The following is a 14,692-nucleotide window of genomic DNA, read 5'->3' as shown; positions in this document are numbered from 1 at the left end:
TGGTTCATTTCTCAACTCGGCGGTATAACCATCTTGCCCTCTCTCTCTTTACATTACCGTAAACTAGTTATCAAGCTCTTTAGTGTAGCTAGTCATGAGAGCTTGTTAGTTTGGTTAGTGTGGCTCTTTAGTTATCCTTTGAGAGCACACTAACTTGGTGTAGTGATATAGCCATTGTGTGGATAGAGACTATAGAAATTAGAATTGTGGTAGGTGGCTTGCATTTTTAATAGGCTAGCACAACACTCGCTTCGCCTCATATTTGTCTAACCGGTTTGCTAAGTGTTGTTGTAGAAATTTTTAATAGGCTATTCACCCCCCTCTAGCCATTAGGACCTTTCAACCGCCTCTCATCATGTGCACGCTTCATCCCCGGCTCCACGCGCGTCGTCCTCATCACCCCACCGGCACCCTCGCCCATCCCTTGCTCATCCTCACCGCTGGAGCACGTCATCCACGTGTGAACTTCGTCCGCCTGCCGTGCTCGATCGTGCTTGCCGTGCTCATGCTCATCGTGTGCTCTCGTGCTCGTGCTCGTCATCATCGTCCCTCACCATGCTCGTCGGAGGAACTATGCCCTATTTGCGCATGTGTGTGTATGAGTGTGTGTGTGATGTGTGTGTGCATATTATTTTTTTGGCATAGAAAAAATATAGAAAAACTAGATAGATTTTATTTGTAGGTAAAATAGAAAAAATGTAGTAGTTTACTTTGATATATATATATAGAAAAAATGTTGAGTGCTATGAATTGTAGAAAAAATGTAGTAGTGTACTACAATATATAGTTGTAGAAATATATTTGAATCTTTGTCACAATTGAAAATATTGTTGTTATTAGTGCTATGAATTTTTTGGTATATATATCTGAATTTTGATATATTGACATTATTACTGTGACATGAATTTTGATATATTTTGACATTAACCCGGCCGAGCTCCGCTCCAAACCCTACCCCGGCCGAGCTCTGCTCCAAACCCTAACGATGGCATAAATAATAACCCTGAATTCTATATAGTTATATATATTTGTATTTGATTCTTCATAATTAATGTGACATGAATCCACTCTAAATCCTAATCAAGGCACAAACCCTAACCAGATCGAGCTCGACGTAAATAATAACCCCTGAAGTCTATATATAGTTATTTAAGTTTAAGCCACTGACTCGCTACATTTGCATATGCATTACTAGTGTATGGTTTTCATTTATATATTGTTGTGGTAATTAAGATGGCCGAGCCACAAGATGACTACGACCAGAATGAGGCCACGATGAACATTATCAATACTAGCACTCAATATTGCCCCAACAACTGCAACGAGGTAGACCCGGAGTTCAAGGACGGCTCTCAATACTTACTAAATTTTGAAGATGAGCAAGAACTTCTTGTGCAAGAAAATGCTAGCGAGGTATATTTGTTAATAATGTTGCATCTCTTATATATATATATGAAATTAAGCATAGTTCCAATAATTCCTATATATATATATATGTATTACTGAATCTTTGTGTTTCTACGTATGTAGCCCTCTAGATCGACGACGTCGATGAAAAGCAGTAAAAGTGTATGAGGCCCGACAAAATTATTGGAGGGCCACTACATAATCGCATAAGTCAATCCTAATACCGACGAACCACTCTAGCCAAATAACAATGCAAAGAAGTTCGTAAACCACTAGGATTCTTGTTAGGGACAGGGTTCGATCAGCGTCCGTGAATGGAAATAGAAGAAGGATGATCCTCTGATTAGTTTTTTCTCTGAGCAAGAGAAGGATCTTCTTTGGGATTCGGTCACTGCACATTTCAATCTACCAGCAGGTGAAGATTTAAGAAAACTAGTTAAAAGTTGGACTCTTAAGAAGATGGCCACATAATTCCAGACCTGGAAGAAGAAGTTGTACAATGAATTTGTCAAGAAGAATCTGACTCCAGATTTCAGTCAAAATAGCCCGTACAAAAAGTTGAGGGACGACTGGCCTGAATTTGTGAGGTACAAGACCTCAGAAGAGGGTGAGGAACGGGTGAGAAGGAACCAACAGAATGCACGGTAGAAGGTATACCATCATAAAACGGGATCAGGTGGCTACAAGAGCGCCATTCCAAAGTGGCAAAGAATGAAAGCAGGCCTGCTTGTCAAAGGGATCCATCCATTTTCACTCGAATGGCCCGATCGCTCCAAGAATTGGTTTTTCGCGCATGGGGATAACTGGACCCATAGACCGGGGAGCCTGTTATTGGTGTGGAAATCAGAAGAGCAGCATAAAGACTTATCGATATTGTAGATGCTTCTGTCAGTGGTGCCTTTGTGCCCAACTGAGAGAAGCATGAGCTGACGTACGCCCTCTAGACTCCTGAACACCTTGGGAAAACATGAGGCAAAGGGTTGATATCATGGCGGCATGGCTTCCCTGAGGGTGCCGCTACCTACAGAAGCCACCAACGAAGAAAGGATGAAGAGTCAGAGCGGATCCGTAGGTTAGAGGAGGCGATGCTTCAATCGTGGGAGCAAGAACTAAACATGGAAGCGAGAATGCAAGAGGAAATCAAACGGCAAGTGGCACTATAGTTGAGTAGCCAGAGGCAGTCATAAACATCAGAGCATGCAGTCAATATTAGCTCCCCTCAGCTAAGAAGCAGTTGCGCTTCCACTGGGCTCCTAAATCAAGATGAAGCATTATAGCACTTCCCCATGGATGATATCACTGTACCTTTGACGCCATGTGAGCTGCACATTCTCTTAGGGAATACCGATGCCACAGTCTTGGTGGTGCACGGTATTATTTCTCCTGTAGTCCCCGACAAGACACCAATAATCCATGGGAATCTAATTTCACCTAGCTATTATAGCGTCTTGGTGGATAGAGTTATCAAAGACAATAGGGAAGTGCCTCTTGACTTTCCTGGAGGTGATGGGGAGAAGACCCTAAGACAAGCAGAGCATTCATTCGTTTTATGGCGCAAGTGCTCCATCATTATTCCTGGTGAGGCGGCTAGGGTACCGTCGCCTCCTCCTCAACTACCTCATGATAGGTGCAGATGAAAGTGAATGAAATAGTTTTTCAATAATTAGTCATTTTTAATTATTGGCTTCTCGCGTAATAACCATTTACTCCCAATCATTTTTGTACTCACAAGTCTCTCAACCTGAGTCCACTTCCATCCCATGATGATCATCAGAGTGCTCTAGACGATAATGATGCGTTCCATAGCATGGCTGCCAATCCATCTCCATCTCCATCTCCATCTCCATCTCCTCCAAGGAGGTCTCCCCCCTCCTCCGCCTCCCGCATCGTAGAGCCAGAAGAGGCCCCCACCCTCGATGAAGAAGAAAGTCAGCCATCGTAAAACAAAGCCCCACCAGAGAAGCTACCTTATGAGAAATCTGAAGAGGAATCAAAAGCGGCAGCACAAAAAGATTTGGATAATTGGCAGAAAAGTTTAGAAGAATCAAATGCAAGGAGGTTGGAACTTCAGAAAAAACCCGCCAAAGCCGCACTACATAGCTCAATGAGAACTAAGAAAAAAAATCAATGAGCGTGAGAAAAAGTAGCGTGATGCACGTAAGCCGTCGCCATTATCGTACTATGAACGCTCTCTTGACAAGTCATATAAGGCGTCGCTAAAAGCAAAGAGAGAAGGGAAAGATGTTGCACAGCTCGGGCAGCTATCTAAGCAATCTATTGACCCGCTAGTTGTTGAGGGTGATTTCACAAACGCACAAGGCGGTCCAATAAATAAGGAGGCACTAGAAGACTTCATGGCCACCATAGGTCTCACAGCTGAACAACTCATGGGTGGAGCATCGATACCAACAGGCGACTATGATATTTATCGGACTTATGTGTATGGCCAGAGTCTTGTCAACCCTAGGTAGTACTCATCACTGGGTATGCAGATGTTCTTGTTGAACAAGTGGTACTTAAAAGTGACCGAGAATGATGAAGCAGCATGGCTTGTTGCCAGAGTGAGACCAGAGCATTACTTGGGCTATGACGTTATACATATTGAGTTCAATGAATTACACCAACTATTAAACCAGGACGCTCTTGACAAATCTCTTGTCAGCTGTTGGTGTCTGTAAGTGATTCTTTCTACAATTGAATTGAAGTAACTTGCATGTTAGTTCGTTGTTCATATATGTGGGGGTATGACCCCCAAGACATGGGCCGCACCATCGGAGGTGGCCCAGCCCATAAGATCAAGGCGTGCACGGCGCTGCTCGGCGTGCACCGCAAGATATTGTATAGTACTAAATAGGCTACTTTACTTGTAACCCTGTCCCTCCAGACTATATAAGGAGAGGCAGGGGTCCCCTAGCGGATACAATCCATCTAGATTTATCTACTACATCTCAATACAATACACCAAAGACACAGGACGTAGGGTATTACGTCGATCAGATGGCCCGAACCTGTCTAAATCGCTGCCTCTGCGCCTTGTGTCACCATCCGGTTCCTAATCTCACGCACCCCCACCGACAAATCTACCATCGCGGGATACCCCTCGGTGGACTGCCGAGCATATTCTGTTGACAGTTGGCGCGCTAGGTAGGGGTGTGCGCTTGATCCATGGCGAGCCAGATGGACCTCAAATCAACATCGCGTTCTCGTCATCAATCTCGTGGAGATCCATGCCGGCCGACGACGATGATTCATCGCTGCTACACCAGCCCTCGTGATAGCAGATCCGATCTCGGAACCACCTCCGAGGTTGCCTTCACCAACAACTCACCGCCCGCCAGGTGTTCGCCGTCAATGCCGACCAGATAACGCCATACGCCGCCGACCAGACGCTCCATCCAAAGCTAAGTCACGCTTTAATATTTTCCTAAATATTCTCCAATCTTCATATATCGCCGCAATGTTTTTCCGAACTGTTTTCTCCATATTTGCTCTCCAAATGATTTTTCAAAAACCCCCGAAGAGTCGCGTTGATGCTCGGACGCCTCCAGAGACGGCCATGTCTCCGGCTCCTCCCTACACGTGCTACGGGCTCCGCGCTCTGCGTTATGGGTGGTCGGCAGCGGCTCCTTGGTCACGCCTATTCCTCCTACACGTGCACGGGCTCCACGCTCGATGTTATGGACTATGGGCTAGCTAGGGCTGGAGACTCAGCTACACACTAACTGTTCGGGCGGTTTATATTAAACATAAATATATTTTCACGCCAACTGATCGTCGAACTGCATATGCCGTTTCATCACCATTGCTGATTTTTCTCCGGAGTTTATTTATTTGTGCATCATGTACTACCCATTCTACAGGTTTGCATTGTAGGATCATCGTCCACCCGGTGCTCGGACTTCTCCACTGATGAACTGGTCGGACCGCTTGATTCATGGACTTCGTCGACGACCAGTTGATCGAACTGATCGCCAGCTACGCTGGTTACTCCTCGGCGCACGGATACTTCATGCTCAAGGACTAAGTGGGGACACCTCACCGCATGGACGTCGTCAGCTATGTCGGTGCTCGGACCTCGCCGCCTACGCCGGGGACTCCTAGTGCTTGGACCTCACCGCCTACGCCGAGGACTCCTCGGTGCTCGAAATCGCCGCCTACGCCAGGGACTCCTCGGTGCTCGATCATCGCCAGCGACGTCGGGGACTCCTCGCTCCTCGGTGCTCGAACATCGCCGCCTACGCCGGGGACTCCTCGCTCCTCAGTGCTTGGTCATCGCCAGCGACGCCGGGGACTCCTCGTTCCTCAGTGCTCGGTCATCGCCAGCGACGCCGGGGACTCCTCGCTTCTCGGTGCTCGGACATCGCTGCCTACGCCGGGGACTCCTTGCTCCTTGGTGTTCGGTCATCGCCAGCGACGCCGGGGACTCCTCGCTCCTCGGTGCTCGGTCATCACCAGCGACGCCGGGGACTCCTCGCTCCTTGGTGCTCGGTCATCGCCAGCGACGCCAGGGACTCCTCGTTCCTCGGTGCTTGGTCATCGCCGCCTACGCCGAGGACTCCTCGCTCCTCGATGCTCGGACTTCGCCGCCTACGCCGGGACTCCTCGGTGCCCGGTCATCGCCAGCGACGTCGGGGACTCCTCGCTCCTCGGTGCTCGGTCATCACCAGCGACGCCAGGGACTCCTCACTCCTCGGTGCTCGGACATCACCGTCTACGTCGGGGACTCCTCGCTCCTCGGTGCTCGGTCATCGCCAGCGACGCCGGGGACTCCTTGGTGCTCGGTCATCGCCAGCGACGCCGGGGACTCCTCGCTCCTTGGTGCTCGGACATCACCGCTTATGCTGGGGACTCATCACTCCTCGATGCTCGGACATCGCCAGCTTTGCCGGGGACTCCTCGGTGCTCGGTCATCGCCAGCGACGCCGGGGATTCCTCGTTCCTCGGTGCTCGGTCATTGCCACCTACGCTGGGGACTCCTCGCTCCTCGCTCCTCGCTCCTCGGTGCTCGGTCATCGCCAGCTACGCCGAGAACTCCCTGGGTGGTCGGACATCGCCGGCTACGCCAGGGACTCCTCGGTGCTCGGATCTTGCTACGTCTCGTTGGTGTGCTATCAAGCTGCTCCATGCTGTTCGAATCAGGGTGCTGATCTTGGGCAGCACGTCTGGGGTCTTGATACGCGCATGTCAGACGACGTCGGCAAGCTTTCAGACTTCTTTGACCCTGCTACAAGATTCATTCTTTATCTTCCAGTAGGCTCGGGGACTAAGTGGGCACACTTCACCTTGCGGTGAATGTGCTTTTCTCATCTCGAGGCTACGCCCGGGGACTGGCTGCCTGCTCGGCTAGTCTTCTACTTTATGACCCTGGCACCACGTGACTGTGTCACCTACTATCAGGCTCAGGGAATAGCTGTGGGGGTATGGCCTCCAAGACATGGGCCGCACCATCGGAGGTGGCCCAGCCCACAAGATCAAGGCGTGCATGGCGCTGCTCGGCGTGCACCGCAAGATATTGTATAGTACCAAATAGGCTACTTTACTTGTAACCCTGTCCCTCCAGACTATATAAGGAGAGGCAGGGGTCCCCTAGCGGATACAATCCATAACGATCCATCTAGATTTATCTACTACATCTCAATACAATACACCAAAGACACAGGATGTAGGGTATTACGTCGATCAGACGGCCTGAACCTATCTAAATCGCTGTCTCTGCGCCTTGTGTCACCATCTGGTTCCTGATCTCGCGCACCCCCACCGACAAATCTACCATCGCGGGATACACCTCGGTGGACTGCCGAGCATATTCTGTCGACAATATATAGTTATCCTCACACTATATATTGTACTATATATATATGCAGATATGAGATGTTGAAACTAAAGAAAAAAGCGATGACTGAGGTTGGTTTCATTGATCCAAATCGCGTATTCAAGGACAGGGTTACTCCATATGATAAATGGCGACCTCAAGTGGAGAAGTTTCTGTTCATGTTCTTAGATAAGAACGCTAATAAGACACTGGTACTCTTCCCATACGGCTTCAAGTGAGTGTGAATGTCTTGTACCCATTTTATTTTGCTTACTCCATGTTGACTTTAGTTAATGAGTTATGCCTGCGTATAAACATGTAGCTTTCACTGGGTACTGCTAGTCATCGATATGACCAGAAATCATGTAAAAATCTTTGACTTAGCGATAAAACCCAAACCATATTACCAAGAAATCCTCGATATACTCCAATGGTAATTTCGGTCTCGCACACACTGTATACTCTCTTATGCCATTTTAATGATATAACTCTATTTATTTATTTTGTTGAGCGGTGCTTGGAAAACGTTCGATGAGAAACACCATTATGGTAATTGGGAAGTGCCTCAGCATATAGTCCAATACCCAGTAAGTACTAGCTAGGTCACCGCATCTTTATTTAGTTCAATTCATTATTACCATGCTTCATTAGTTGATGATAAATCTTTTTCTCGTAAAGTGGTGTCTGCAGCAGGGATCAGGGAACAACTTATGTGGATACTACGCCTGCGAGTTCCACATGAAGTACTCAAGGAGAACAAGTGAAAAGATCCTCGAAGTGTGTAAAAATTTACACAATTTATTTATTACCATTGTGTTGATATATATAATCATTTATATAGTCATACTTTTGCTTTCATTCAAATTGGAGATTGAATGGAGGAAGCAAAAGGTCCTGCGATGTGACCAGATCAAAGCAATTTAAGAGGTATTGTCAGGATTTCTTTTGGAGCAGGTCATAGATCCCAAGGGCGTGTACTATTATGACCCTAAAGAATTCATACCTAGTAGCCAAACGACGGAAGATTAGGGTTGCAAGAAATCCGAAGGACATGAGTACATTTGTGACTTTATTATATATGTACATATTTCATGCATGCACAACCTCTTGAAATATTTGTATATATATAGGTTCATACATTTTAGTGTGTTATTTATGTATAATGCTCGAACAAAACCTTATACGTACGTATATATGGACGTATATTAGTAGCGTAGAATTCGTATACGAAAAGCTAATCAAAATAAAAAAGAATTGGGTTAAAAAGAAACCATAAAATGAAAAGGAATGAGATGGAAAAAAGGAACCTGCAGTACCGGTTAGAAACACCAACCGAGACTAAACGTGCTAGCCCCGGTGCAATGTCTAGGGGACATTTAGTCCTGGTTGGTAATAACAACCGGACTAAAGGTCTACTTTCAGTCCGGGTTCCTAGAACCAGGACTAGGGGGGCTTTAGTCCCGGATTCGCAATCCCGATTGGGAAACCGTGACTAAAGGGGGTTTACCAACCAGGATTGCAACCGAGTCCTGCTCTAGTGTTATAAGCCTTCTATCAAAAATAAAGCAACATGAGCTTTGAAGAATTCTCTGTTTACTACTCTTGTGTGTATGTCCGATGATCATCTATCACTGTTACAATGCAAAAACAAACTGATGCGGCTCAATTCGCAGCCAGACCTCTGCTACGACGTCCATGGGACACAATAATTTATTAGCTTGCCCTTTCAAGCCTCCGAGAAGGGACATTTTAGAAGTGGTACAAGTGAGATCCATTTCTATAAACGCACACTACTATTTGCAGAGGCAGCTCTATTAATGAGGTCTAGTATATAGAGTAGCCTCCTCTCCTTCCTCGTTATCGCGACAGAATTGTAGCATGAGAAGGAATGAAGGGAATGCTCCAAGCAATCACAAAATTGCAAATGTAAGTGAAAGATTTTGCTCTTAATTTTTTGGAAGGAGGAAACTTATCTAGAAGATAAGGCACACCAATCCTAACATCTTTTTGAAGGTTTAGCGTTAGATTACTTGATTAATTAGGTTCTTGAGTTTCTATCTATTTGCATGGTTTGAGACAATTATAAATGAAATTAGACCAAATCTTTGAAGGTCCTAGGTGAATTTAGTAGGGGAATAAGATCATACCCTTGTTTGTGGCCATGTCTTGATTTTTAAAGTCTATTATCTAGTTTTTGAATAGGGATTTACATTGGGCTCTATGACTAGATCGAGATCTAAAATTATTTTGTTAGTCATTAGTTTGTGACGAATACCTGTACTTAGGGTACCCTCACCCGCCTTGGTATAGGTGACTTCATACACTGCCGAGTTCGTACTCTGTGGAGTTTGTTTGTAGCAGAGTTCCGAAGGACCCGTTTGGGCAGAGAAACTCAGGTCGCAGGGTCCACTAACTTTCAGCGGCCCTCGGGCCCGGCGCCCGTAGGACGCTACTACCCGAACAATCTCCATCAAGGGGATCTGGCCCCACTGAACTCAACAACTCCTTCAAGGATGGAGACGCCTGAGCATCACATACACGGGGAACTAGGCTGGTGTATCCTCCTACCGGAATGGTCAAAAGGCTGTCAGTCATATGTAGTGACATTGAAAGCATCTACGCCTCTTTTTGGGTTTTGGTAATTAATGACAATACCTATGGACTAACATTTTATTGAGAAATGAAGGTTATAAGTTAGGACCATACGGATGCTTTGAGCAAAACATTGGTGTTATGGTGAAAGATGCCATGGATGGATGGTGAAGAGCTCAAGGCGAATATATATGATAGGGTTTATTCTTCAATGGCCAAAGGTGATAGTCAACACAAAGAAGTTGGTTCCGGTTTTATAGGTTGAGGGAACCTTTGGAACGCAGGAATTGTATAGGAATTTCACAGAGTTCATGTTCCACAGGAAAAACAAAATCCTGTGTTCCAAAGGGAGCCTTGAATGGTAGAAAAAGTTTTGGTTATCACTAACGAGTAGTGTTCAGATCCCGATCTAGAAGAGATGAGAATCAATAACCGTCCTCGTGGCCCATGCCCCCATGGTTTAACCCTTGACTGCTTCTTCCTCGAGTACCAATTAACTAAACCATGCATGCACAAGTTCATTGAACAGTACCGCGTATCTGAAGGAACGTTAACTTCTGACTTCTGACGCAAACTTGCAACGCGACGACTGGAGCAAGATACAGCTAATAAAGTAATCCTCGATCTATACGTCAACTTGTAACACGTTGCGAGATGCCTCCGTTGAAGTCTCAAATGTAGTCTAAACTAGATGTTTATATAGTATAATAAACTAGCTATAGCCTATATATAGCTAGGGCTTCTAATGGTCGATGCATGCCCAAGTTTAGTGCCTATAAAAAGCTAGCATGATACAGGGGCACCGATAGAGTCAATTGACCTTCGGTCTGTTCGTAGGTTGGTTTCTAAGCTAATTTAGGCTGACTGATGCTGATTTATTGTGAGAGGAAAACACTGTTGACTGACTGGTTTGGGCTGGCTGAAACCAACAAGCGAACAGACTGCTTGCCTGTTTGCCCATCTCCATTTGTAGCATCATCTCGATCGTGTCATCTGTACGTCCTCATGTATTCTATTTCTAGCTAGCTAGTAGCTCCTCGTTCGTTCTCGTGTCATCCCTCCGTTCTAATAATATATAAGGCGTAACCACTTTTTAATCAAGTCCCATAATATAAGGTGTGATTTTTCTCTAGACACATATATATCGATTCACTGATACTAGTGGTGTTGAAAGAGAAAATTAAATATGTTCCTTGCTCTTTGAACCAAATGTGGTTACGCCTTATATAGTGGGATATGGGCTGGAGGGAGTAGTAGCTTCTCCTGGTCCCATCAAGAAAAAGAAAGACATGGCTTTAGCTGCTGCCCCTCTTAACTTAAGAAGGCCAGTTTGGTCGTCGCCGTGTGCGTCGTGCTGCTCCACTCTTCGCTGGGACAGCAGCAACAGCAACAGCAACCGCCGCCGCCGCCTGCACCGGATTGCCCTTACACGGGGCAGCAGCCACCACCCTCACCAACGCCGGTGGTGCCAGCGCCCACGCCCACGCCGACGCCAGTGCCAGCGCCAACACCACCGGTGCCGGCGCCGTCACCCGTCAATAATTGCACCTATAGTGACTGCGCCTCGCAATGTGATCAGTCATGCCGAGCCAGCCACTAGCTCAGCTGGTATGCAGAGCGACCACGTGGCCGCCTTCAACGCGTGCTACGAGAGCTGCACGAGCCATACCTGCCCTGGCAAGTCGTGCGTCCACAGTGGCTGCGGCTTCGGCGACTGCTCCTGCCACAACCGCAACGCAAGCAGCTGCTGCGAATATTGCGGCAACGCTGTTAGCAGCTCCGACCCCGTTTACCAACGTTGCCTGAGTTACTGGGAGAGGTCTGTGGCGTATTGCGTCATGGGCTGCCAGGACAGCTGCTCCAAGAGAGGTTGTGTTTGAATTTCCCCGTTGGAACAAGTTTGTTCCCTAGAGTTCCTAATCTTGTCATCTACCTAAGTGTGTCAGTCCTCGGTCGAGTCTGAAATAAACTCTGAATGTTACTGTTTGTTCACACGTTTCTATGCATTTTTCATATGTACTCAGTTATAATCCCTCGATCAAAAATAAAGCAACGTGAGCTCTGAAATTCTCTGATTACGGCTCTTGTGTGTTTGCCCAATGATCATTAGTCACTACTACAAAAAACAACTGTAGAGATGCATACATTTTTCGACAAAGGCGGCTCAATTCCTAACCACACCCCTACTATGACCTCCATGGGTACCCACTAATTTATTAGGATGCACTTTCAAGCCTCTGAGAAGGGACATTTTCAGAAGTGGTACAAGTGAGATCCATTTCCATACAGGTGCACACTACTATTTGCAGGAGGCAACTCTCTACTAATGTGACCCATTTTATATAAAAAAAAAACTCCTCCCCCTTCATCGTTCTCAGGATAAAACTGTAGTCCGAGAAGGAATGAAGGGGGAGCTCCAGCAACCACAAAAAATGCAATTGTGAATCTAAGGGGAAGTTCTTGCTCTTATTTTTTTTTAAGGAGGACAGTTATCTAGAAGATAAGTACCTGCCATTTCTACCATCTTTTTTAAGGTTTTGTGCTGGATTACTTGATTAATTAGGCTCTTGATTTTCTATCTTCATTTTTACAGTCTATTATTTAGCTTTTAAGGCATTGAGTTTGGATCTATGACTAGATCTAGAATTATTTTTGTTAGTCAATTAGTTTATGACGAATAACATACCTGTACCCGGAGTACCCTCACCCCCTTGCTACAGGTGACTTCCTAGGCCACTGATGCAAACTGAGAGCCGACTGGATGCCGATTAGACCTATCGGCTCACGGTGGGCCAACAGGGACCCTAACTGGCCTAGACCTATCGGCTCATTGTGGCCTAGACCTATAGCCTTTTCCGTTCATTCGATCCAAATCAATTTGTACACTGACTTGTATATCCTATTGCCACTGACCCAAAAAGCAAAAGGCATATTGCACGGGTTTGTTATTCTAATATGATGATGTACTCTCTCCTCATCCCATAAAAAGTCATCATTTTTAACTTTGATCAAATATATAAGAAAATATTTACGTAATTGGTATCATTAGATAGATAACTGAATATATTTTTATAATAGACTTATTTGAAGATATAAATATTATTAACATTTTTTATAAATCTAATCAAACTTAAGAAAAATTGACTAGCGCGACTCCCATTTCGACTTTTTTATGGGACGGAGGGAGTAATATATTATGCTTTCAATAGTTCTTTTAATAGTAGGCAATGTTCCCATCAACAGCGAGACACCTATGATAACTTCGTCAATCTCGTCTTGAGAATTTGCCGGTCCAGCCTTCAAAGGTGCTCATAAGGGTATGATTTGCATGCGTTCATAAGAGTGAGTGTGTGTGCGTCGTACTGTAATCTAAAAAAACTATATTTGAGGCGTTTACCGTTTACCATTTACCGCTAAATAAAATAACTAGCCACGCACCATTTACTGTTTCATGGCAGTTTAAGGCGAACACTGCCCGTAATACTATATTTGAGGTTCTGGTTAAGTTATTTGCCTAAAAAATCGTGGCCGTTTAAGGCGAACACTGCCCGTAATACTATATTTGGGGTTCCAGTTAAGTTATTTGCCTAAAAATCATTCTAAAAAAATTCTAGAAAAAATCATATAAGTTCGTGGTATGAAAAGTAGTATTTTATCAACTAATTTAGTGTAAGGATCGACTAAGGATAATTGTTAATCAGAGTTAAAAATTAGCTAGCTAGTTAGCTTTTCAGTGGTGAAATATGCTCACTCCGGTAAGTTCCAACTTAGCCCGAACGCTCGCAATTTTTTAGATTTATTAAATGATTTATAGGTGCTATTATTTTAGTGGTAGAACGGGAAGCTCCTATATTGCCAGCCTGCTCCTGTCACCTGCAAAGGCTGCAAGTTAAATCCTATCGTCTCTTAAGTGAAAGTTTCGTGCATGGACCATCTAATCACTAGCTGGTTTGTATGCGTACGTTTCTTTTGCCTACGAATTGAGATGAGGACTTGTATATTTATTCATGAATTATATGCAACCAGAGCGCTTAAACTTGAAACGTCTACTCCCTCAGTCCCAAAATAAGTATTGTTTTATGTTTCGTACAGACCAAAATTTTCAAGTTTGACTAGATTTATAAAAAAAATATTAGTAATATTTATATCTCTAAATAAGTTTACTATAAAAATATGCATCATAATTAATTTAATGATATTTTTTATACATTATAAATATTAATAATTTTTATATATTTAGTCAAAGTTAAAAATATTTGGCTTTTGAAAAACTAAGGACGACACTTACTCCAAAATCCTCAAGTGCCTATAAAAGCGCACCAGAGGGGGCATTTTAGAATGGAAGGAGTGCCATCCTGTCAATGTCAATGCTGAGATGAGGTACTAGCTGTAACACCCTAAATTTTGCAAGGTTTTAAATTAGAAGAAACTGATTTAATTATGCATTTTGTGAGCATTGAAATTTAGAAAAATAATAACTTTGTTAAATTTAAAATCAAATATAGGTCTATGTACATGTATGTGCATACATGTTGCTGCATATTATTTTTGAATTGTGTGGGTTGAAATCAAACTTCAAATTGATTTGAATTTGCATTTCAAAATTGGTTTGGAAAATTAGAAAAGAAAAAGGAAAAGGAATTTTTCTTCCTCCCCTCTATTTCGGACTGTTGGCCCAGGCGTCGGCCCAGCTTCCGCGCGGCTCCGTTTCTCCGCAGCGGCCCAGCAGCGCGCCGCGCCCCTCCTCCCCTTCTCTCTCGCTAACATCGCGGCCCGCGCCTCCTATCTCGCTGACAGCCCGGGCCCACTTGTCAGCCGCGTCATCCTCCTCCAGCTCGTGTCCGAGCAGGACACTGACGTCGCCGCCGAGACCGCCTCCTC

General features: G+C 45.0%; 1 pseudogene; it reads left to right on the top strand.

The window, feature by feature from the left end:
- The first annotated feature begins 1,233 nt into the window (after nucleotides 1-1,233).
- LOC136505708 (uncharacterized) lies at nucleotides 1,234-11,691 on the top strand (annotated as a pseudogene).
- The last annotated feature ends 3,001 nt before the right edge of the window (nucleotides 11,692-14,692 follow it).

This window comes from Miscanthus floridulus, chromosome 14 (genome assembly GCF_019320115.1).
Source record: "Miscanthus floridulus cultivar M001 chromosome 14, ASM1932011v1, whole genome shotgun sequence".
NCBI classification, from domain to species: domain Eukaryota; kingdom Viridiplantae; phylum Streptophyta; class Magnoliopsida; order Poales; family Poaceae; genus Miscanthus; species Miscanthus floridulus.
The sequence above is the reverse complement of the archived record's forward strand: the minus strand, read 5'-3'. Positions and strand labels throughout refer to the sequence as shown.